This window comes from Macaca nemestrina, chromosome 14, assembly GCF_043159975.1.
Source record: "Macaca nemestrina isolate mMacNem1 chromosome 14, mMacNem.hap1, whole genome shotgun sequence".
In the NCBI taxonomy this organism is placed as follows: Eukaryota; Metazoa; Chordata; class Mammalia; order Primates; family Cercopithecidae; genus Macaca; species Macaca nemestrina.
In genome coordinates, this window is record NC_092138.1 from 35112903 (window position 1) to 35135682 (window position 22780).

At 42.1% G+C, this 22780-nt stretch overlaps 1 protein-coding gene and 1 long non-coding RNA gene across 10 annotated transcripts in view; one reads left to right on the plus strand and one right to left on the minus strand.

The window, feature by feature from the left end:
• The window catches only part of LOC105491853 (uncharacterized), a 177329-nt gene that overhangs the window by 45101 nt on the left and 109448 nt on the right, over positions 1-22780 (minus strand). The window lies entirely within an intron of this gene.
• LOC105491852 (programmed cell death 1 ligand 2) overlaps positions 20291-22780 on the plus strand; it is a 62252-nt gene continuing 59762 nt past the window's right edge. The window contains exon 1 of one of the 2 annotated variants that reach the window (XM_011758570.3): positions 20291-20605. The gene's annotated coding sequence lies outside the window, so the exon portion shown is untranslated. The remainder of the gene's footprint in view (positions 20606-22780) is intronic. The other variant, XM_011758571.3, reaches the window with a different exon arrangement.

The following is a 22780-nucleotide window of genomic DNA, read 5'->3' on the forward strand; positions in this document are numbered from 1 at the left end:
AGCTGATTGTGAAGGGTCATTCATGGTGCCGATGGTTTTGTAATATCAACACTTACAAATTAGAAGCAACCTAAATTGCCATCACTAGGGGATGGCTTAAACAAATTATGGTATACGCATACAATAAAATACTTATGAGTCTTTACAAATAATCATGGGGTCTGTAATTACCAACATGGAAAAATGCTCATGATACCCTTGAAAAGTGATAAAACAGTTCAATGAATTACATTCTGATATAATGGTACTTATTAAAATTACATTCATCAATGAGAACACTTGGACACAGGGTGGGGGAACATCACACACCGGGGCCTGTCATAGGGTGGGGGGAGGGGGGAGGGATAGCATTAGGAGATATACCTAATGTAAATGATGAGTTAATGGGTGCAGCACACCAACATGGCACATGTATACATATGTAACAAACCTGCATGTTGTGCACATGTACCCTAGAACTTAAAGTATAATAATAATAATAAAATAACTAAATAAATAAAATTGCATTCATATGAATGGTACCTATTAAAATTGCACTTATCTTCAATTTTAACAAGTACCATTATATCAAAATGTGTCCAGGGATCCATAGAGAATTATGTTCACAAAAATACTGACAGCAATTATCTCTGTGGTTATTTGGGTAATATTTACTTTTTTTTTTTTTTACTTTTTTGGTATTTAAAAAATACTTAGCAATGATACAAGGTGCTATCTGAAAAAAACTAAACTTTTTAAAATAAAATTTGAGGGGAAAATGAACTAAGTTAGCAATGTTTTGGGAATAAGATCTTGGGTTGGCCACACCAAGCAGGTAACAGCATAAGGATAAGATAATTAACATTTATTGGGCACTTATTATATGCCAGCAACCCCCGTTCTAAGCACTTTCCATGCATCAACTCATTTCATTTGCACAACTCCACAAAGCAAGCCGTTTATGGTGCCCATTTTACAGATAATGAAATGAAACAGGCACCAAGAGAGGAAGCCATTTGTTTGAAGTCTTACGGCCGGTAGGAGGTGAAACAGATTTAGACAGAAGTCTGCCTCCAAAATCTCTGATCGTGACCCCTGCAGAGGAGGAGGGAAGGTGCTGAGATCAGAGGAGTGAGGAATGATGGGGGGAGTGGAGAGGGCAGAGGTGGCTGCTAATGGTGGGGAGCAAGACACTGTCCTCTTCCCTCTGCAGTTCCTGAAGGATCTTCATTCTCCCACTGGCCACCTGTTTACCTAACCTCTCTAAAGCCTTAGTTTCCTCTTTATGCCATATACAGTCCTAGAAGCCACTTCTACTATAGCACATATACAGCTGCCACCATCATCACCAGCATCCCACTTCTGGCTGAGAGACACAGGCTCCAGTGTCTCCCAGTGTGCAAGTTGTCAGAGCAGGCTGGAAGAGGAGTGGGCATTCTGTCTCTACTGTAGAATGACCACCCCAAAGGATAATTCTGCTCACTTATTATTCTCCTCACTGGACAGGAGCCCCTGGAAGCAGAGACAATATCTGATGCACCTCTGCATTCCCACTACCTGGAACATAAAGTCGCTCAATAAATAAACATCCCTGTTGAATGAATAACTGGAAAGTACAGTCATGTGGCCTTATGATTCCAGAGTAACAAGTAGGAAAGCAACACTTGCATATTAATTTCTTTATTTTTTGTTTCTGTTTTCTACCTCATCTGGCACAGAGTTCAGAGTAAGTACAGTCATTAAAGAAGTCACTGATTTTTAACATGCCACTTAAGCAAAAGGAGCAAGAAGGCCTTATCTATATTAATTAACTAATTCAAGAAATTCTGGGCTTTTTTTTTTTTTTTTTTTTTTTTTTTTTTTTTGAGACAGGGTTTCACTCCTGTTTCCCAGGCTGGAGTGCAATGGTGCGATCTTAGCTCACTGCAGCCTACCAGGCTCAATAAATTCTCCTGCCTCAGCCTCCCAAGTAGCTGGTACTATAGGCACATGCCACCACACCCAGCTGATTTTTGTATATTTTGTAGAGATAGGGTTTCACCATGTTTCCCAGGCTGGTCTTGAATTCCTGAGCTCAAATGATCTGGCCACCTTGGCCACCCAAAGTGCTGGGATTACAGGTATGAGCCACCACACCCAGCCAAATTCTACGCTTTCTATATAAATTATAAAATGTCATTTACAAAACTCTGTTCAGACATTTTATCGCCAAGGCAGAGAGAGTGGTTAAACCACAGAGCTAGTAAGCAGTAGCACCAAATCCAGCTTCTCTGCCCTTGGTGTCAACTGCTCTTTCTACTTTCCACATAACTCCATCCCTCCAGCCAGTCACAATGGTTTCTAAAAGTGGACCTGCCTTTCCAGTTATTCATTCAACAGAGGATGTTTATTTATTGAGCAACTTTATGTTCCAGGTAGTGGGAATGCAGAGGTGCATCAGATATTGTCTCTGCTTCTAGTGTCTACCGTCCAGTGAGGAGAATAACAAGTGAACAGAATTATCCCTCATGGTGGTCTTTCTACAGCAGAGACCTGCCTTAATTCTGTTGCTTTAGGTGAGATCAACTTACATCTGCGTGCTTCCATTTTCCTCCCCCATGGTAGATTGAGATTCATGGTATCAGCTCTTCTTAGTGAAAGAAAATCTAAGAAACATAGACAGATGTCCACATCTTGAAGTAGCTGAAGTTTGTCTTTGGGTTCTCACCTTCCTTTTCTCCCTCTTGCTTATTTCCCTTTAAGGATTGCTGCCATCAGTGTCATCAAGCCCAAGGATTCCCTAATGCTGATCCACCAATTAGAGCATGGCTGGTTACCACAGAACCACTGATGAGTTTCAAAAAATGCAGATTCCTGGACCCCACCCTGGAGATTTTGAGTCAGGAGGTCTTGGGTAGTGCCCAGGCACCCCTATGTTTCAGGTTCCCCAGGGGATTCTAACCTGCAGCCGTATTGGGGAACCACTGACCTAACCCCAAAACATGAGTCAGCTGTCTCGACTATATTGAAAGTGATGAATCATCATTTCACTTTAAAAAGAAAAAAATATGAGCTGAAACCAAAGTCATTGTGAGAACCTCTCATTTCCTTTACCTGAGTTTGAGTTCAGGTTTCCTTTACTTGAGTTTGAGTTTAGAAGTCTTCTATACTTGGTCCAAGCATTCTATGGAGATTCCCCAGGTCTTAAGGCAAACAGACTTAAGACCTGTCCTCAGTTTAGTCCTGGGAACATGCTGTAGCCCTGATCAGCCCTGGCTGGTGGGTCCCTGGGAAACTGGCTGACTCTGGAGATCCTTCAGGCCAGAGTTGCTAGGGACCACACCGGGTTCATCTTATACCATGCCTAGGTGCTGGGGTCCAATAGTCTTGTCTCCTCTGGCTTCTCAGAGCCAGAACTAGGAAGACGAGAAGGCTTTGGGATATGGTTGGCTTCCAGAGACTGAATCAGCTACTCAGATTCTCAAGACTGAGGTGGGTATGCCTGACACAGAAGGGTCAGGAGACTGCTAGAATCCATGACGGGCCAGGAGTAGCGCTGAGGCAGCAGAAACTCTGAGAAAGCAGAAGCCACCAGAAAGAGAAAAGAAGTTCGGAGTAGAGGGAAAGATGAGGAAACCAGCAGTGCGAGTTGAACAGATGAGATGTACAGAGAGAAGCAGAGATGAGCTGAGGGAGAGAGACTCCATGAACCACGAGAGGTGGGCAAAGAAAGCAGCCAGTCCTAAGGTTACCTTGTTTCTGACAGTTTGGGTCCTGCCCATCCTTGTATCACCAATTCAATTGAGGAGACTCGACCAAATGTTTTATTTTTCTAATAACTGTTGCCGGTAGTATTCTGGGAAACCCTTTTAGCCTGTTAGGCACTGAGTGACCCTCATCATATCTCAGTGCAATTTCATAATTTGTAGATCACTTATTATGACTCAGTCTAGTCCCATGTTTTCCAATAGCTTTTGATATCTGATTCATATACCATGCAATTCACTCATTTAGAGCAGGAGTTCCCAAACCCTGGACTGTGAACCAGTACCCATCCATGGCCTGTTAGGAACTGGGCCACACAGCAGGAGGTGAGCATCCGGCAAACGAGCATTACCACCTGAGCTCTACCTCCTGTCAGATCATTGGCAGCATTAGATTCTCATAGCAGCACAAACCCTATTGTAAACTGCACATGCGAGGGATCTAGGTTGCTCTTCTTATGAGAATCTAACTAATGCCTGATGATCTGAGGTGGAACAGTTTCATCCTGAAACCATTTCCTCCACCCTCCCCACAATGTGTGGAAAAATTGTCTTCGATGAAACTGGTTCCTGGTGCCAAAAACGTTGGGGATTGCTGATTTAGAGCATACCTTTCAGTGGTTTTTAGTATATGCACAGAGTTGTGCAACCAACACTATAATTAATTTTGAAAAATTTTCATCATCCCAAAATGAAATCCCATACCTCTAGCAGTCACCCCCTAGTTCCCCTCATTCCTCCCAGTCTTAAGCAACCAGTAATTATTTCCTGCCTCTATGGATTTGCCTATTCTGGACATTTCATGTAAATGGAATCATACAATATGTACAATCTTTTGTGACAGGCTTCTTTCACATAGCATGTTTTCAAGGTTCACACACACTGTATCATGTATCAGGACTGCCTTCCTTTCTAAAGCTGAGATATATTCCATTGTATGGACATACTGTTTTTTATTGTCTCATTCATCAGTCTCTGGACATCTGGGTTGTTTCCAATTTTTTGATATTAAAAATAATGCTTCTATGAACATTTATGCAGACATTTTTGTGTGTACATTTCATTTCTTTTGAAATACACCTAGGAGTAGAACAACGGGTCACTATGTTTAACATTTTGAGGAAGTGACAGAGTTTATCTCATTTAAAATTCCAATCCCATATCTCTCCTCCCAGAACAGGCAAAACTTATGACCCTGCAATCTTTGAGTTGGGCAGAGAAATGGCTCAAGTCTCAGGCTGTTGCAGTCTATGGGTAGTGGCCTCTGATAACGGCCGAGGCCTCCCATATCTTCGGCTTCCTTCCCTTCTGCATCATGGGAAGCCATAGGAACTGCTTGGGTTTTTGTTAATCCCTGAGGACTCAGGGGCCTGGGAATTGAATGACACCCCCATTTTCTTCAATCCTGAAAATAAGTCTTCAGTCCTTTTCACTCCCCAGGCATGGGACACCCAGTGAACCTCCCACTTTCGGAAACTAGGCAAGAAGCAGGTACTTCTATACAAGGCACTCTCAAACTTTGGAAATACGTGTTTAGCACCCCTTTTCTCTCCCCAAGAATGAGAGGAGACTCGGATAGTATACATCCACTCTAGGCTCTCAGAACCTTCTCCCTGTCTCTTCTCCCTGTCTCTTAGTCTCCTTCTTGTCTTTGTTAAAGGTAAGTGGGCCTTAACAAGAGGAGGAGTTTAATTTCTCTCCTCTCTCTCTTCTCTCCCCTCATTTCCTGCCCCCAACCCTGCACCTGAAAGATTCATCAAAGGAATTAGGCCTGACTTAATTTTTTTTTACCATATTAACAAAATGATCTTTCTTTTGGAAAAATTTATTTTTATTATTTTTAAAGACAGAGTCTTGCTCTGTCACCCTGGCTGGAGTGCAGTGGTGGAATCATAGTTCACTGCAGCCTCAAACTCCTGAACTAAAATGATCCTCCCACCTCAGCCTTTCAAGTAGGTGGGACTGTAGGTGTGTGCCACCATCCCTGGCTTTTTAATTATTTATTTAAATTGACACATAAATATATATACTTATGGAGTAGAGTGTGCTATTTCAACACATGTATATGATATATTATAATTAAGTCATGGTAATTAGCATTTCCATCATCTCAAACATTTATTTCTTCATGTTGGAAACATTCAAAATCCTCTCTTCTAGCTATTTGAAAATACAGAATAAATTGTTGTTAACCATAGTCACCCTACAGTACTATAGGGGCCTTACTTAAATTTGACCTTTGTGAGTTCAGTAACTTTTCCTCAACAAGAAGCCATCTACCCAGTTATTTCTTCACTATTCAGTAACATGGGGCAGAAAAAAATACCTAATCAGTGCCCCACATCAACCTGTTACACTTATAATAAATCTCTTTTTATTTTGAAAAGTTATTTTCTGTGAATGAGCCAAACCTAGACCTCTCTCCTTCTAAGAACAAACAAGTATCTCAGTTGCTCTGGCCAGAACTTCCATTCATACCTTTCCTTCTCTTACTTTGAGACCAGGCCTTTCTTAGCACACAGAGACCAGGTGGGATAGCAAGCCAAGTGTGGACCTTGAGTATGATGACCAGTGACTGACCTCCAGTCCCTGGCTGACCATGATACAAGGGAGGCCAATTTTCGGGCTGGCCCCCATGTGGTCTCCTTCTTCCTCCTCTTTTCCCTTAGCTGCTCATGACCTGCCTGCCCCACCCTATGAAACCCTTGTTCCCATTTTCTTTTTTATTTGAGATGGAGTCTCGCTCTGCTGCCAAGGCTGGAGTGCAGTGGCACGATCTCAGCTCACTGCAACCTCCGTCTCCTGGGTTCAAGCGATTCTCCTGCCTCAGCCTCCCAAGTAGCTGGGATTACAGGCACCTGCCACCATGTCTGGCTAAGTTTTGTATTTTTTAGTAGGGACGGGATTTCATCATGTTGGCCAGGCTGGTCTCGAACTCCTGACCTCAGGTGATCTGCCCGCCTCGGCCTCCCAAAGTGCTGGGATTACAGGCGTCAGCCACCGTGACCAGCCCCCATCCCCATTTTCAAGAGATTAAGCTGGTCTTCACCTGCTTCCTTCACATGCCAGATAAACTCACAGCAGATCCCTGCTCCCTGACTTTGGAAACGTTGCTAAAGCAGGTTCTAGATAAACTGCCTCCTCAGTTCTCACCCCTTCCTTAGCTCTCGCTCTTTGCCTGTTTCCCCAAAATTCAAGTGCATTTCTTTCTCATCCTCAGGCTGTATGTAGTTTTTTCCCTTATAAAACCAAGAAGAGTGGGAAATACTGGACTTATTTTTTTGCACCTGAAAGCATTAACATAGATTTAGCACCTGCTGTATGACAAGCACTGTTCTAAGTGATTTACATGAATATTTACATCATGTCACATTACAATATATTACATCACATCATATCACATACATTGTATTGCATCATATTATATTGCATTGAACTACATTTACATTACACTGCATTTGGAGGAAAATATCTTGAGAGGAAAGGACAGAAATGGTTGTAGCATTTCTTACCTACTGTGCCCTACATTCACAGGGTGATCTTGGTTAAGCTCTGTAATCTCTCTTTGTATTAACTTTCCCTTCTATAAGATTGAAGGGGCCTCACAGATTGGCTGGTGAGATAATTATTAAACTTATTATATTCTTATTATAGTCTAATAGTTTATGACCAAAATTCTAATTTTCTATTTCCAAGTGTCAATGCAATGTCGAAGGGGGTGTCTAATTCTACACACAGACACACACACACAATTTAGCTATGCCTCTCAGGAATCTTCTATTAAAAAGAGAACAAAGCTAAATTAAATATATTGCCAGCCAGGCATGGTGGCTGACACCCGTAATCCCAACAATTTGGGAGGCTGAGGTAGATGGATCACTTGAGCTCAGGAGTACGAGACTGTTAGGTTTTGAAGGGAAGGCAAGACTTAAAGAAAGACACACACACACACAAGAGGGAAGTTCAACAACAAATGCAGGCTTTATATCCAGCATAAAACCTGGAGAAGTCAGGGACCGGCCTAATGCCAGTGCCTGCTGCTGCTTACAGGCTGGGGCAATTTATAGGTATGGGCAGGAGGGGTCTGGGCAGTATGGCTTGCTGCCTGGCAGGAAATTGATAAGATAGTCCCATGATGAGGCAGTTCTGGTCCTTGTTCAGGTGGGATGTCATCATGGTGCTCCTTGGACCTTTGCCCAGAAGGTCTTTGCCTTCTAGTTTAGTATAAAAAGGAAGAGGGGCATTGATAATTATCTGGCTGCTTCCTGCTAAAGAGGGCACTGCACTCAGGTTTTGGGTCTTGAAGCAGTGGGTGTCCAACTTCAGAGTTGTTTTCCTGGAGGTGCTGATACCCAACTTGGCAGAGAAGAATGGTATCAATGTGTTTCTATATAGCTGCCTGGTCAAGGGAGTTTGGCCTTTGGGAGATAAAGTGGGATATGAAGGTGAGCACACACGGGCCAATTTTAGTATTATGAGGGAGAAAATTAGGGGCCCTAAGACAGGGGTTACCCAAGGTATCCACTTTAGGAGGGATGACCCCTGCCAACAGTGAATGACTTGATGTTGCATTTGTGCAGCCCTGTTATGGAGCTCAGGTGCAGCCTGTGGGTTGCGTTGTGAACAACGCCGGATTCATTAACATAAAAACAGGATTCTTCTTGGAGATATATACATGTGCCCCAAGACAAGAATGTTAGTCCAAACTGCACCATTTTGTAAGCTCCCTGCTATTTTACAGACCTTGGTAAAAGTGAAACATTTCACAGGTTTTTGGGCCGTGAGAAACATCCTGCTAACCACTTGACCACAAGGCCCACAAAGGTCCAACTAAAGAAATATCCCTATCATATCTTTCTGGGCAAAGGTCCAAGGAACACCATGATGACATCCTGCCTGAACAAGAACCAGAACCACCTCATCATGGGACCATCTTATCAATATCCTACAGGGCAGCAAGCCATACTGCCCAGACCCCTCCCACCCATACCTATAAATAACCCCAGCCTGTAAGCAGCGGCAGGCAATGACATTAGGTTCGTCCCTGACTTCCATGGTGTGCATATTTCTTTAACCCTCACCTTCCCTTCACCTTCCCTTCAAAACCCAACAGAGATCAGCCTGGGCAATATGGCAAAACACCATCTCTGCAAAAAAATATAAAAATTAGCTGGGTGTGGTGGCACATGCCTGTGGTTCCATCTACTTGAGAGGCTGAAGTGGTAGGATCGCTTGAGCACGGCAGGTTGAAGTTGCAGGGAGCCCTGATTATGCCACTGCACTCCAGCCTGAGTGACAGAGTCAGACCCTGTCTCTAATAAATAAATCAATATAAATAAATAAATAAATAAATAAATAAGAAACACATACAGCCCTTTTTTGATTTCTTTAAATGTTTTCTTCCTGTTATTTTTCAGTAATATAACTATATTCTCCATTATTGCTTTTAAAAAATTATTTCTGTCTTTACAAAAGTAATTTGTGCTCATGGCAAACTATTTAAAAAATAAAATTAAGCCACAGAAAGAAACTTTAAAATTACCTGCAGGGGAAGGAAGCAAGATAGCTAACTAGATGCAGCCAGGAGAAACATCTCTCACAGAGATCTTACCAGATTTTCAGAGGGAAGGCATCAAGAGTGAACAGAGGGAAGACACAGAGGCTGGGCTGAAGCAGGAGGAAGCTGGGAACCCTGCATGAGGCTACCGCACACTGGGACTTGTTCCTGGACCCCAACAACTCCTGCAGAAGGGATGAGTTGAACAGGCAAGGAGAAACACCCTCTTGCCATGGGCCTCTGGAATCATGACAGGAGAAGACCCCTCAACCACTGTGGACACTTGAGCTGGCAGGGAGAGCTGCTTAGAGAAGTGGTAGGGGCAGAGCACCAGTAGGTTTGGTGCAGGAGTGTTTGTGGTAGAGCACAGCCAGGGATGCCCATCTCCCTAGGCTCAACTTGCTCCCATAGGAGACTTTAGCACTGGGGGAAATGTCGGTCCTAAATTCTGCAGGGTGGTGTTGCCCATGAGATGGGGCCGGTCTGACTTCAGCACCTTTTGGTCTGCTAGCCTTCCCCAGGGTCCCAGCCTGGCCATGCCTGCTTGCAGTGCAGCCTCCAGGTACCTCCTGGGAGCCCACATCATAGCACCTGTGCTGACAGACCATGCCAGACTGTCAGAGTGCTGCAGCAGAGTAGCCCCCATGGACACATACCAGCCCACCCAGCTCATCCCCTAACTGCAGCCTCCCTGATGTTGCTTTGCCTGCACACACTTGCTTACGGCCACCCTTCACATCACTTTGCCAGTAATGTGCGCACAGGCAGACCTCACCCTCCCTTCCCCATCAGCATATGTGTGAGCATGCACCCTGCTGTGCAACTGCTGCTGGTATGAGTGTACCCTGCCCCTTTTTCCCCTGCAGCACTGCCCACTGTGATGGCAATGGCATTGTCATCAGAGTGTTGTTGGGCATGGAGCTGCCAGCTCCGCCCCAGCCAGTCCCCAACCCTGCCCCAGCCAGCGCCCTGCCCTTGTGTGAACACTGCCTATGGCACAAAACTAGGCACAAAAAAAGTGGCAGGCCACTGCCACCCATGTGAATGTGCACAGGGGGCACACACAGCCCTGCATCTACCAGCATCCTGCTCCCATGCTAAAACACCAACACTGGCACAAACATGTATACAGTTGCTGGTGAGGGCCCCCCAACCCGCCTGAGTCATGCTGCCACTGCTGCTTCTATGAACACCTGCATGAAGGCTCGCACTCCGGCACCCACTAGCACCCTGCTGTAGCCAACAAGTGTGCACCCCACTGCACTGCTGCTGCCACTGTGACTGGCACATGCGACTGAGGATGGATCATGTTTTCACAGCCCTACAAAGCACTTTGGCTGTCACCATGCCTCAGAGAGTTGTGATCAGCGGTCCAGGAGCACCTCAGGCCCTCCAACGTAGCAGGTTCCTAACCTCAAGGAGCCAGAGAACAAAGCCAGGGCCTGATACCAGTGCCCCAGAGTTAGAACACACAGTTTGGGAGTCTGAGCTGAGACTTGGCCCCCTAAAATCTTCCAGAAATGAAGCCAATCTAGTGAATCCACCTTATACCACAATCAAACCCCGAAGTCATTAAATATGATACAAAGGGGGGGGGGAACAGCAACATCAAAGATTGAAGGAACATCATTCTACAAAGATGAGAAAGAACCAAGACAAGAACTCTAAGAACTAAAAAGCCAGATGGTCTTCTTTCCTCCAAACGATCACACTAGTTCTCCAATAAGGGTTCTTAACCAGCTGAGATAGCTGAAATGACAGAAATAAAATTCAGAATATGGATAGGAACAAAGATCATCACGATTCAGCAGAACACTGAAACCCAATTTAAGGAAGCTAAGAATCACAATAAAACAATATAGGAGCTGACAGACAAAATAGCCAGTATAGAAAAGAATGTAACTGAACTGACAGAGCTGAAAAATATACTGAAAGAATTTCGTAATGCAATTGCAAGTATCAATAGCAGAATAGAACAAGCTGAGGAAAGAATCTCAGAGCTTGAAGACTGACTTTCTGAAATAAGACAGACAAGAAGACAGTCAGACAAGAATAGAGAAAAAAGAATAAAAAGGAACAAACAAAACCTCCAAGAAAAATGAGATTAAGTAAACAGACCAAATCTATGACTTACTGGTGTCCCCGAAAGAGATGGGGAGAATGGGAGCAACTTGGAAAACATATTCCAGCATATCATTCATGAGAACTTCCCAACCTAGCTAGAGAGGCCAACATTCAAATTCAGGAAATGCAGAGAACCCCCATAAGACACTTCACAAGACTGTCCCCAAGACACATAATTATCAAATTCTCCAAGGTGCAAATGAAAGAAAAAAATGTTAAAGGCAGCTACACAGAAAGGAAAGGTCATCTACAAAGGGAAGCCATCAGACTAACAGCAGACCTCTCGGCAGAAACCCTACAAGCCAGAAGAGATCGGAGGCCTATATTCAACATTATTAAAGAAAAGAAATTCCAACCAAGAGTTTCATATCCAGCCAAACTAAGCTTCATAAGTGAAGAAGAAATAAGATCCTTTTCAGACAACTAAATGCTGAGAGAATACATTACCACCAGGCCTGTCTCACAAGAGCTCCTGAAAGAAGCACTAAATATAATAAAGAAAGACAGTTACCAGCCTCCACAAAAATGCAATTAAGTATACAGACCAGTGACAGTAAAAAGAAACCACACAAACAATGCTCCCAGTTAAAAGGCACAGAGTGGCAAGCTGGATAAAAAAGCAAGACCCAATGGCATACTGTCTTCAACGGATTCACATCACATGCAGTAACACACATAGGCTCAAAATAAAGGGATAGAAAAATACCTACCAAGAAAATAGAAAACAGAAAAAAGCAGGGGTTGCAATCCTAATTTCAGACAAAACAAACTTTAAACCAACAAAGACCAAAAAAGACCAAGAAGGGCATTACATAATGATAAAGAGTTCAACAAGAAGATATAACTATCCTAAATATACATGCACCCAACACAGGAGCACTCAGATTCATAAAGCAAGGTCTTAGAGACCTTCAAAGACACTCAGACTCCCATACAACAATAGGGGGAGACTTCAACACCCCACTGACAATATTAGACAGATCATCAAGTCAGAAAATTGAAAAAAAAATTCAGGACCTGAACTTAACACTGGACCAAATGGACCTGATAGACATCTACAGAACTCTCCACCCAAGAACAACAGAATATGCATTCTTCTTACTGCCACATGGCACATACTCCCAAATCAACCACACATTCAGACATAAAACAATCCTCAGCAAATGCAAAAGACTAAATCATACCAACCACTCTGTAGAACCACAGTGAAATAAAAATAGAAATCAAGACTAAAAAAGTTTGCCCAAAACCATGCAATTACATGGAAATTAAACAATCTGCTCCTGCATGACATTTGGGTAAATAATGAAATAAAGGCAGAAATCAGTAAGTTTTTTTAAACTAATGAGAACAAAAACACAACATACCAGAATCTCCAGGACACAGCTAAGGCAGCGTTACAAGGGAAATTTATAGCACTAGGTGCCCACATCAAAAAGTTAGAAAGGTCTCAGATTAACAACCTAACATCACAACAAAAAGAACTAGAGAAGTAAGAGCAAACCAACCCCAAAGCTAACAGAAGACGAGAAATAACCAAAATCAGAGGTGAAATGCAGAAGAATGAGACATGAAAAACCATTCAAAAGATTAACAGATCCAGGAGCTGTTTTTCTGAAAAAATAAATAAGATAGATAGACTGCTAGCTAGATCAATAAAAAAGAAAAGAGAAAATCCAAATAAACACAATCGGAAACAACAAAGGGAATATTACCACTGACCCCATAGAAATACAAATAACCATCAGAGACTACTATGAACACCTCTATGCACACAAACTAGAAAATCTAGAAGAAATTTATAAATGCTTGGACACATACACCCCCCAAGACTAAACTAGGAAGAAATTGAATCCCTGCACAGATGAATAATTAGCTCCATTATTGAACCAGTAATAAATAGTCTAACAACCCTCACCCCCCCCAAAAAAAAAAAAAAATGCCCAGAACCTGATGGATTCACAGTCAAATTCTACCAGATGTACAAAGAAGAGCTGATACCATTCCTAGATAAATTATTCCAAAAAAATTGAGGAGAAGGGGCTCCTCCCCAGGTCTATGAGGCCAGCATAATCCTGATACCAAAACCTGGAAGAGACACAACAACAACAAAAAACTTCAGGCCAATATCCTTGATGAACATTGATGCAAGAATCTTTAACAAAATACTAACACACTGAACCCAGCAGCACATCGAAAAGCTAATCCACCATGATCTAGTAGGCTTTAACCCCAGGAGGCAAGGTTGGTTCAACATAGCCAAATCAATAAATGTGATTAATTACATAAACAGGACTAAAGACAAAAACCACATGATTATCTCAATAGATTTAGAAAGGCTTTTTATAAAATTCAACATTTCTTTATGTTAAAAATGCTCAACAAACTAGGTATTGAAAGAACATGCCTCAAAATAAGAGCCAACTATGACAAACTCACAGCGAACATCATATTGAATAGGCAAAGGCTGGAAGAATTCCCCTTGAAAACCAGCACAAGACAAAGATGCCCTCTCTCACCACTCCTATTCAACACAGTATTGGAAGTCCTGGCCAGAGCAATCAGGCAAGAGAAAGAAAGAAAAGGCATCCAAATAGGAAGAGGGGAAGTTAAACTATCCCTCTTTACAGATGACATGATTTATATCTAGAAAACCCCCAAGTCTCAGCCCAAATGCTCCTTAAGCTGATAAACAATTTCAGCAAAGTTCCAGGATACAAAATAAATGTATAAAAATCACTAGCATTCCTATATACCAGCAACGGCCAAGCTGAGAGCCAAACCAGGAACACAATTCCATTTGCAATTTCCACAAAAAAACAAAATACCTAGGAACACAGCTAAACAGGGAGGTGAAAGAGCTCTACAATGAGAATTACAAAATACTGCTCAAAGAAATTAGAGATTATACAAACAAATGGGAAAACATTCCATGCTCATGGATAGGAAGAATCAATATCATTAAAACGACCATACTGCCCAAAGCAATTTATAGATTCAATGCTGTTTCTACCAAACTGCCAGTGGTATTCTTCACTGAACTAGAAAAAAATATTTTAAAATTTATATGGAACCAACAAAAAGCCCAAATAGCCAAGGCAATCAAAGCAAAAATAACAAAGCCAGACTATACTACAGGGGTACAGTAACCAAAACACCATGGTTCTGGTACAAAAACAGACACATAGACCAATGGAACAGAATAGAGAACCCAGAAATAAGGCTGCACACCTACAACTATCTGATCTTTGACAAAGTTGACAAAAACAAGCAATGGAGAAAGGACTTCCTACTCAATAACAGGTGCTGGGATAACTGACTAGCCATATACAGAAGATGGAAACTAGACTCCTTCCTTATACCAGATACAAAAATCAACTCAAGATGGATTAACAACTTAAATGTAAAACCTAAAACTATAAAAAAAACCCTGGAAGACAACATAGGCAATACCATTCTGGACATAGAAGTGAGTGAAGATATCATGACAAAGACACCAAAAGCAATTGCAGCAAAAGCAAAAAATGACAAATGGGATCTAATTAAACTAAAGAACTTCTATGCAGCAACAGAAACTATCAACAAAGTAAACGCACAATCTACAGAATGGGAGAAAATTTTTGCAAACTATGCATCTGACAAAGGTCTAATATCCAGTATCTATAAGGAACTTAAACAAATTTACAAGAAAAAAACAACCCAATTAAAAAATGAGCAAAAGACATGAACAGGCGTTTTTCAAAAGAAGACATATACATGGCAAACAAGCATATAAAAAGTTCAATATTACTGATCATTAAAGAAATGCAAATCAAAATCACAATGAGAGTTCATCTCACACCAGTCAGAATGGCTATTATTAAAAAGTTAATAAGTTGGCCGGGCGTGGTGGCTCACGCCTGTAATCCCAGCACTTTGGGAGGCCAAGGCCAGGTGAATCACAAGGTCAGGAGATCCAGACCATCCAGGCTAACATGGTGAAACCCCATCTCTACTAAAAATACAAAAAAAAATTGCCAGGCATGGTGGCGGGCGCCTATAGTCCCAGCTACTAGGGAGGCGGAGGCAGGAGAATAGCACGAACTCAGGAAGTGGAGCTTGCAGTGAGCTGAGATAGCACCACTGTACTCCAGCCTGGGTGACAGAGTGAGACTCCATCTAAAAAAAAAAAAAAAAGTTAATAAATAGCATGCTGACAAGGTTGTGGAGAAAAGGGAATGCTTATACACTATTGGTAGAGTGTAAATTAGTTCAAGCATTGTGGAAGCAGTGTGGCAATTCCTCAAAGAGCTAAAAACAGAACTACCGTTCAATCTAGCAATCCCAGTACTGGGTATATACCCAAAGGAATGTAAATCATTCTATCACAAAGAAACATGCACACACATGTTCATCATAGCACTATTCACAATAGCAAAGACATGGAATCTACCTAAATGCCCATCAATGACAGACTAGATAAAGAAAATGTGGTACAAATACACCATGGAATACTATACAGCTATAAAAAAGAGCATGTCCTTTGCAGGAACATGGATGGAGCTGGAAGCCATTATCCTTAGCAAATTAACACAGGAACAGAAAACAAAATACTGCATGTTTTCACATATAAGTGGGAGCTAAGTGATAAGAACACATGGACACAAAGAGGGGAACAACACACACTGGAGCCTATCTGAGGGTGGAGGCCCTGGGGAGGAGGGAGATGAGCAAAAAGAGAAGAAAAAAACATTACTGGGTTCTAGGCTTAGTATCTAGGTGACAAAATAATCTGTATGACAAACCTCCATGACACGAGTTTACCTATATAAAATAAAAGTTTAACAAAAAACTAAAAAAGTTACCTGCAAGTCCTCCACCCAGAAATGCCTTTATTAATACTTTGGTTTCTGCCCCTCCATTATTTTCTCTAGATATACAGATTTATGAGGCAGGCTAATGTGCTGAGATACTAGCTTGAGTTTTATTTGGCCTTGTTGTGAAAATACCTGGGCCTTCCTTTGCTTCAGGATGTCCTAAACTGTAGAGAAACAGAGCTGAAGTGCCCAAAGGAAAGTGTGAAGAGGAGAGGCAGGCCAAGTCTGGAGAAAGGCTACCTATGACAGTGGAAAGGAAATTGTGGTGAGTGCACCTCACTCCTAAAGAAGGACAGGAACTCTGGTAGGTGAGGTGTGGTTTCCATAGATACTAAAACTCAAAGCCACACAAAGGACATATGTCCATTCCTCAGTCAGTCACTGTGGCCAGGAACAGAGGGTGAGGTAAGAGAATGGCAACTCCTAAGGAAACCACAAGCCTGAAGCCATAGGTGTAGAAGCAGGTCCCCAGAGGAAGCATGGGTCCCACAGTCACAGTCCCAACTCTTGTGGTCTAGGCAGCCACTCCCATTTGTAGGTACTACACAGCTTCGTAGTACTTCTTAAAGTACTTCTTGTTCAAGGGATGGAGCGAAAAGAGGATGCAGGACAAGGAGGAAGAAAGGAGAGCCTTGCTTTTGCAGAAGAAACAAGGAGGCAAGGAAGGCTCTAAGCCCAGGCAAGGAGAGATGTTTTCTTAAAAAATCCTCTGTCTGGGGATGCCCTCTCTCACCACTCCGATTCAACATAGTGTTGGAAGTTCTGGCTAAGGCAATCAGGCAAGAGAAAGAAATAAAGGGTATTCAGTTAGGAAAAGAAGAAGTCAAATTGTCCCTGTTTGCAGATGACATGATTGTATATTTAGAAAACCCCACTGTCTCAGCCTAAAATCTCCTTAAGCTGATAAGAAACTTCAGCAAAGTCTCAGGATACAAAATTAATGTGCAAAAATCACAAGCATTCTTATACACCAGTAACAGACAGAGAGCCAAATCATGAATGAACTTCCTTTCACAATTGCTTCAAAGAGAATAAAATACCTAGGAATCCAACTTACAAGGGATGTAAAGGACCTCTTCAAGGAGAACTACAAACCACTGCTCAGTGAAATAAAAGAGGACACAAATGGAAAGGACATACCATGCTCATGGATAGGAAGAATCAATATCGTGAAAATGGCCATACTGCCCAAGGTAATTTATAGATTCAGTGCCATCCCCATCAAGCTACCAATGACTTTCTTCACAGAATGGGAAAAAACTGCTTTAAAGTTCATATGGAACCAAAAAAGGGCCCGCATTGCCAAGACAATCCTAAGTCAAAAGAACAAATCTGGAGGCATCATGCTACCTGACTTCAAACTACACTACAAGGCTACAGTAACCAAAACAGCATGGTACTGGTACCAAAACAGAGATATAGACCAATGGAACAGAACAGAGTCCTCAGAAATAATACCACACATCTACAGCCATCTGATCTTTGACAATAAATAAATGGTGCTGGGAAAACTGGCTAGCCATAAGTAGAAAGCTGAAACTGGATCCTTTCCTTACTCCTTATACAAAAATTAATTCAAGATGGATTAGAGACTTAAATGTTAGACCTAATACCATAAAAACCCTAGAAGAAAACTTACGTAATACCATTCAGGACATAGGCATGGGCAAGGACTTCATGTCTAAAACACCAAAAGCAATGGCAACAAAAGCCAAAATTGACAAATGGGATCTAATTAAATTAAAGAGCTTCTGCACAGCAAAAGAAACTACCATCAGAGTGAACAGACAACCTACCGAATGGGAGAACATTTTTGCAATCGACTCATCTGACAAAGGGCTAATATGCAGAACCTACAAAGAACTCAAACAAATTTACAAGAAAAAAACAAACAACCCCATCAAAAATTGGGCAAAGGATATGAACAGACATTTCTCAAAAGAAAACATTCATACAGCCAACAGACACATGAAAAAATGCTCATCATCACTGGCCATCAGAGAAATGCAAATCAAAACCACAATGAGATACCATCTCACACCAGGTAGAATGGCAATCATTAAAAACTCAGGGAACAACAGGTGCTGGAGAGGATGTGGAGAAATAGGAACACTTTTACACAGTTGGTGGGATTGTAAACTGGTTCAACCATTATGGAAAACAGTACGGCGATTCCTCAAGGATCTAGAACTAGAAGTACCATATGACCCAGCCATCCCATTACTGGGTATATAGCCAAAGGATTATAAGTCATGCTGCTATAAAGACACATGCACACGTATGTTTATTGCGGCACTATTCACAATAGCAAAGACTTGGAATCAACCCAAATGTCCATCAGTGACAGACTGGATTAAGAAAATGTGGCACATATACACCATGGAATACTATGCAGCCATAAAAAAGGATGAGTTTGTGTCCTTTGTAGGGACATGGATGCAGCTGGAAACCATCATTCTCAGCAAACTATCACAAGAACAGAAAAGCAAACACTGCATGTTCTCACTCATAGGTGGGAACTGAACAATGAGATCACTTGGACTTGGGAAGGGGAACATCACACACCGGGGCCTATCATGGGGGGGGGGGAGGGGGAAGGGATTGCATTGGGAGTTATACCTGATGTAAATGGCGAGTTGATGGGTGCTGATGAGTTGATGGGTGCAGCACACCAACATGGCACAAGTATACATATGTAACAAACCTGCACGTTATGCACATGTACCCTAGAACTTAAAGTATAATAATAATAAAAAGAAAAGAAAAGAAAAGAAAAAATCCTCTGAGTGTTCAGCCCCACATCTCTGCTGATCCTACCCCTACAAGCACAAGGAAAAGGGCAGAAGGCAGCAGGAGAAGGATTGATCATTCAGGCCTATATTCAAGTTGGCCTTTTCTTGCGATGTGGTTTTAATCTCACCAGTCACAAGCCTCAGGGTATAGTGGGGCCACCAAGGTCAGAGTTCAAATTCAGCCATGCAACTAAGGCAACTTTGCTTGATCTTGGTCCTGTTTTCTCATGTGTAAAACGGGTCTAACTCTAAACCACACATTGCACTGAGAATGAAATGAGGCACTATGAAATGAAGTGAGGTTGGTTGAATAATGTTCCCCCCAAATTCATGTCTACTGAGGACCTCAGAATGTGACTTTATGTGGAAATAGGGTCTATGCAGATGTAGTCTAAATGAGGTCATACTGCATTAGGGTGGGCACTAATCCAACAGATGGTATCCTCATAAGAGGAGAGGAATATAGAGATACACACAGAAAAGAAAGTTATTTGAATATGGAGGCAGAGATTGGAGTGATGCAACTATAAGTCAGGGAGTGCCAAGGACTTGAGGTCATGTGTTACAGAAGCCCTAGGAAATGAGTAAATTTCCTGGCACAGCACTAAGACATGCTGATATTCTTCATTCCGTCCCTTTCCCCTATTCCTAAATGTGCTCCAGGGACACTGGAGAAGCTGGAGCACATTTAAGAATAGTGGAAAGAGAGGGAAATAAAGGGTGCTAAAAACTCTCAAGGGATGTTAAAAAAAAAAAAAAAAAAAACTCCCAACAAACTATGTATTGAAGGAACATACCTGAAAATAGTAAGAGCCATCTATGATGAACCCATGGCCAACATCTCACTGAAGGGGCAAAAGCTGGAAGCATGCCCCTTAAAAACCGGTACAAGACAAGGCTGCCCTCTCTCACCACTCCTATTCAACATACTATTGGAAGTCCTGGCCAGAGCAATCAGGCAAGAGAAAGAAAGAAAAGGCATCCAAGAGGGAAGAGAGGAAGTCAAACTACCCATGTTTGCAGATGACATAATTTTATATCTAGAAAATCCCATAGTCTCAGCCCAAAAGCTCCTTCAGCTGATAAACTTCAGCAAAGTTTCAGGATCCCACATGAACATACAAAAATCACTAGTATTCCTAAACACCAACCATAGCTAAGCCGAGAGCCAAATCAGAAATGCAATCCTATTCAAGACAAACTGCTAAAAGCAAAACCAAAACTTTCCAAATAAGCCAGGCTTTCGTCAGTTCCTCAGAACTAGTTCTGGTTTGACTCACTCTCATGTTATGGCAAACTTTAAACTGAATGAACAATTTTTCTTCTCTCAGTGAATATATCTTAACGCCAAATTCTGAGTGCTTTTTTGTCACCCATCCTCATATGTCCAGCTAGAAAGAATCCTGGGTTAGGAGCTACTGCATGTTGATGGTTTTGTTTTTCCTTTTGGCTGTTCATTTTGGTAGCTACTATCAGGAAATCTAACACAAACAGCAACTGTTTTTTGTTGTTTTCTTTCCCATCTTTACCTGTGGAGCTGCGACAAGTCCTCATGTGAGTAACGAGTGGGTTGAGATACTCTCATACTGTTTATGTTGTGGACCATGATGAGGCTGCCAGGGTGGGGAAAGGGTGGCCTACTTTCTCTCCACACCATTTGAGGCAAGAGACATTCTGCCTCAGAAATTGTGCTGAGGGGAACAAATAAGCTAATGTCCTCCTGCCCCCAGATTTCTCTCACTTGTCCCTATGCATATTATTCTTGTTGCTCACTTTTATAAGGTGAGATATTTTCTGCATCAAATATGTGCACTGTAAAATAATTTAACTATTCTTAAGATTGTCTCTCAGCTTAGAGTTTTCAGAGGCTTAATGGTGAAGAACTTAAAAATCTGTTTTCCTATGACTGACATCTGTTTGTGATTATCCATTTAGCAGACAGTGATCACTCCAGGCTGGTCTTTGTTTACAAGCTATGCCTAAGAGTCAGCTGTTGGTGCGGGGGTGGGGGCGGGGGAACAAAAACAAAAAACCCAAAACTATTATCTTAATAACTTGTAGAGGTAATCATTACTGAACAAAAGCATGATTTGGGGACTATGGAAAGGCTTATTTTTTCCATATAAAATGATCAGAGAAAAGGTAGAAAAATTAAAGAGAACTGCAATAATTGCTACTGATTGCTCAGCACCTGGGTGCACTGAGTAGACGAACAATGACAATGGGTTCATGTGGAGGAGATGGAGGTGGAGAGGCTAAGCTTGACTGACATTACCGACTAATCAGGACTTTTAACCCTAAAATACTACGGCTCTGAGGGGCAGGGAGTGAGAGACCTAAACTGACAAAATGCAGAGTAAAAATATTCAGTGTGAGCAGTAATGAGACAGTTGTATCAGAGTCAAATACGGAGTTGGCCTGGATGTCCTCCAAGCTCCTTTCCAAGCCTAAGATTCTATGAGTGGATGAACAATCCTGCTCCTGCTGCTCTTGCCACTGGAACCTGATCTATGTGCCTTCATTACTTGAGCTCTCCCCATCAGCAGGCTCTTTGTTGTCTGCTGCTTCAGGGTGTCTTCTCCCCAGATTTCTCCTGTTTGTGAGCTTTTCCATTGAACTGGAGCTCCTCACAGGCAAGAAGCACACCTTTAAGGTTCTCTGAGTCCCAAGTTGCTAGTGCAGTGCCTGGCAATACACATAAGTGCTTATTGGGTGCTTGCCGAATTGTCAAATGGATTTATGTGATGAAATGTCAGGAGAATCACTAGAAATGAAATGTTTGTGTAATGGACAGGGGGAAGTTTGAGGCTGATTTGAAAAAGGAGATGGTAGAGATAGTATTATGGGTCATGCTTCAGAGTATATTTGCTTTACAATACATTGGACAGCAACCAATAGATTGTTGTGTGTCATTTTAATTCCACATACTAATGTCCAAATGTGTCATATGTCTTAATTGTTGCATACTTGGGTTACTCTGCAAAGGGGCAACTGCAGTATCACCTTCTCATGCCACACCCTGCTCCACTGTAGCTGGGCTTGATAACCTTCAAATCAATCCACAGAAGTCCAGGATAGACAAAGGCATCTGAAAGGTTATCTAGCCCCAGTACCTCTGACGCCTTCCAGCTGTTTCTAACACACCTGTGGGCTGACTTCCAGTTCTTAGTCTTCACAGCTCCCTATGATGAACTGCCCCTGCTTTGAGGGATTTTCCTGCATTGCCTCAGAAGTACTGCTCTGGGGGAGCTTCTGATACTCTTCTGACCACCTTGTCTCTGCCTTCTTCACTGGTCCTCTGTTCACACTCTCCAAATTTTGGGACATTCCTGAGTTCAGATCTTTTCTTTATAATCTTTCTTTCTTTTTATATTCTCCCCATCAGATGGTTCGTTCATTCCTCAATATCAACTAACATTTCCATATTAGAAATAACTTCCTTATCTTTAGCCCTAAATTTTGTCCCAAACTCTGGACCTATAATTTTTTGGAACACTTATGCCTTGCCCAGACTAAAACCAAACTTACTGTCTTCCCTCTAAAATCAGCTCCCGATCTTCTATTTCTCCCTGCCACCCCTTGCTCCCCCATGGCTCCAATATTGTCTTGCTGATCTGGCCTTAAAACCACAGTCAATCTTGTTGCTTTTCTCTTTGTCTCTTTTGCATGGCTGATCAGTAGTGAATTGTTTTGTCAATTGTCTTATATATTTCTTCTTTCTCTTCCTTG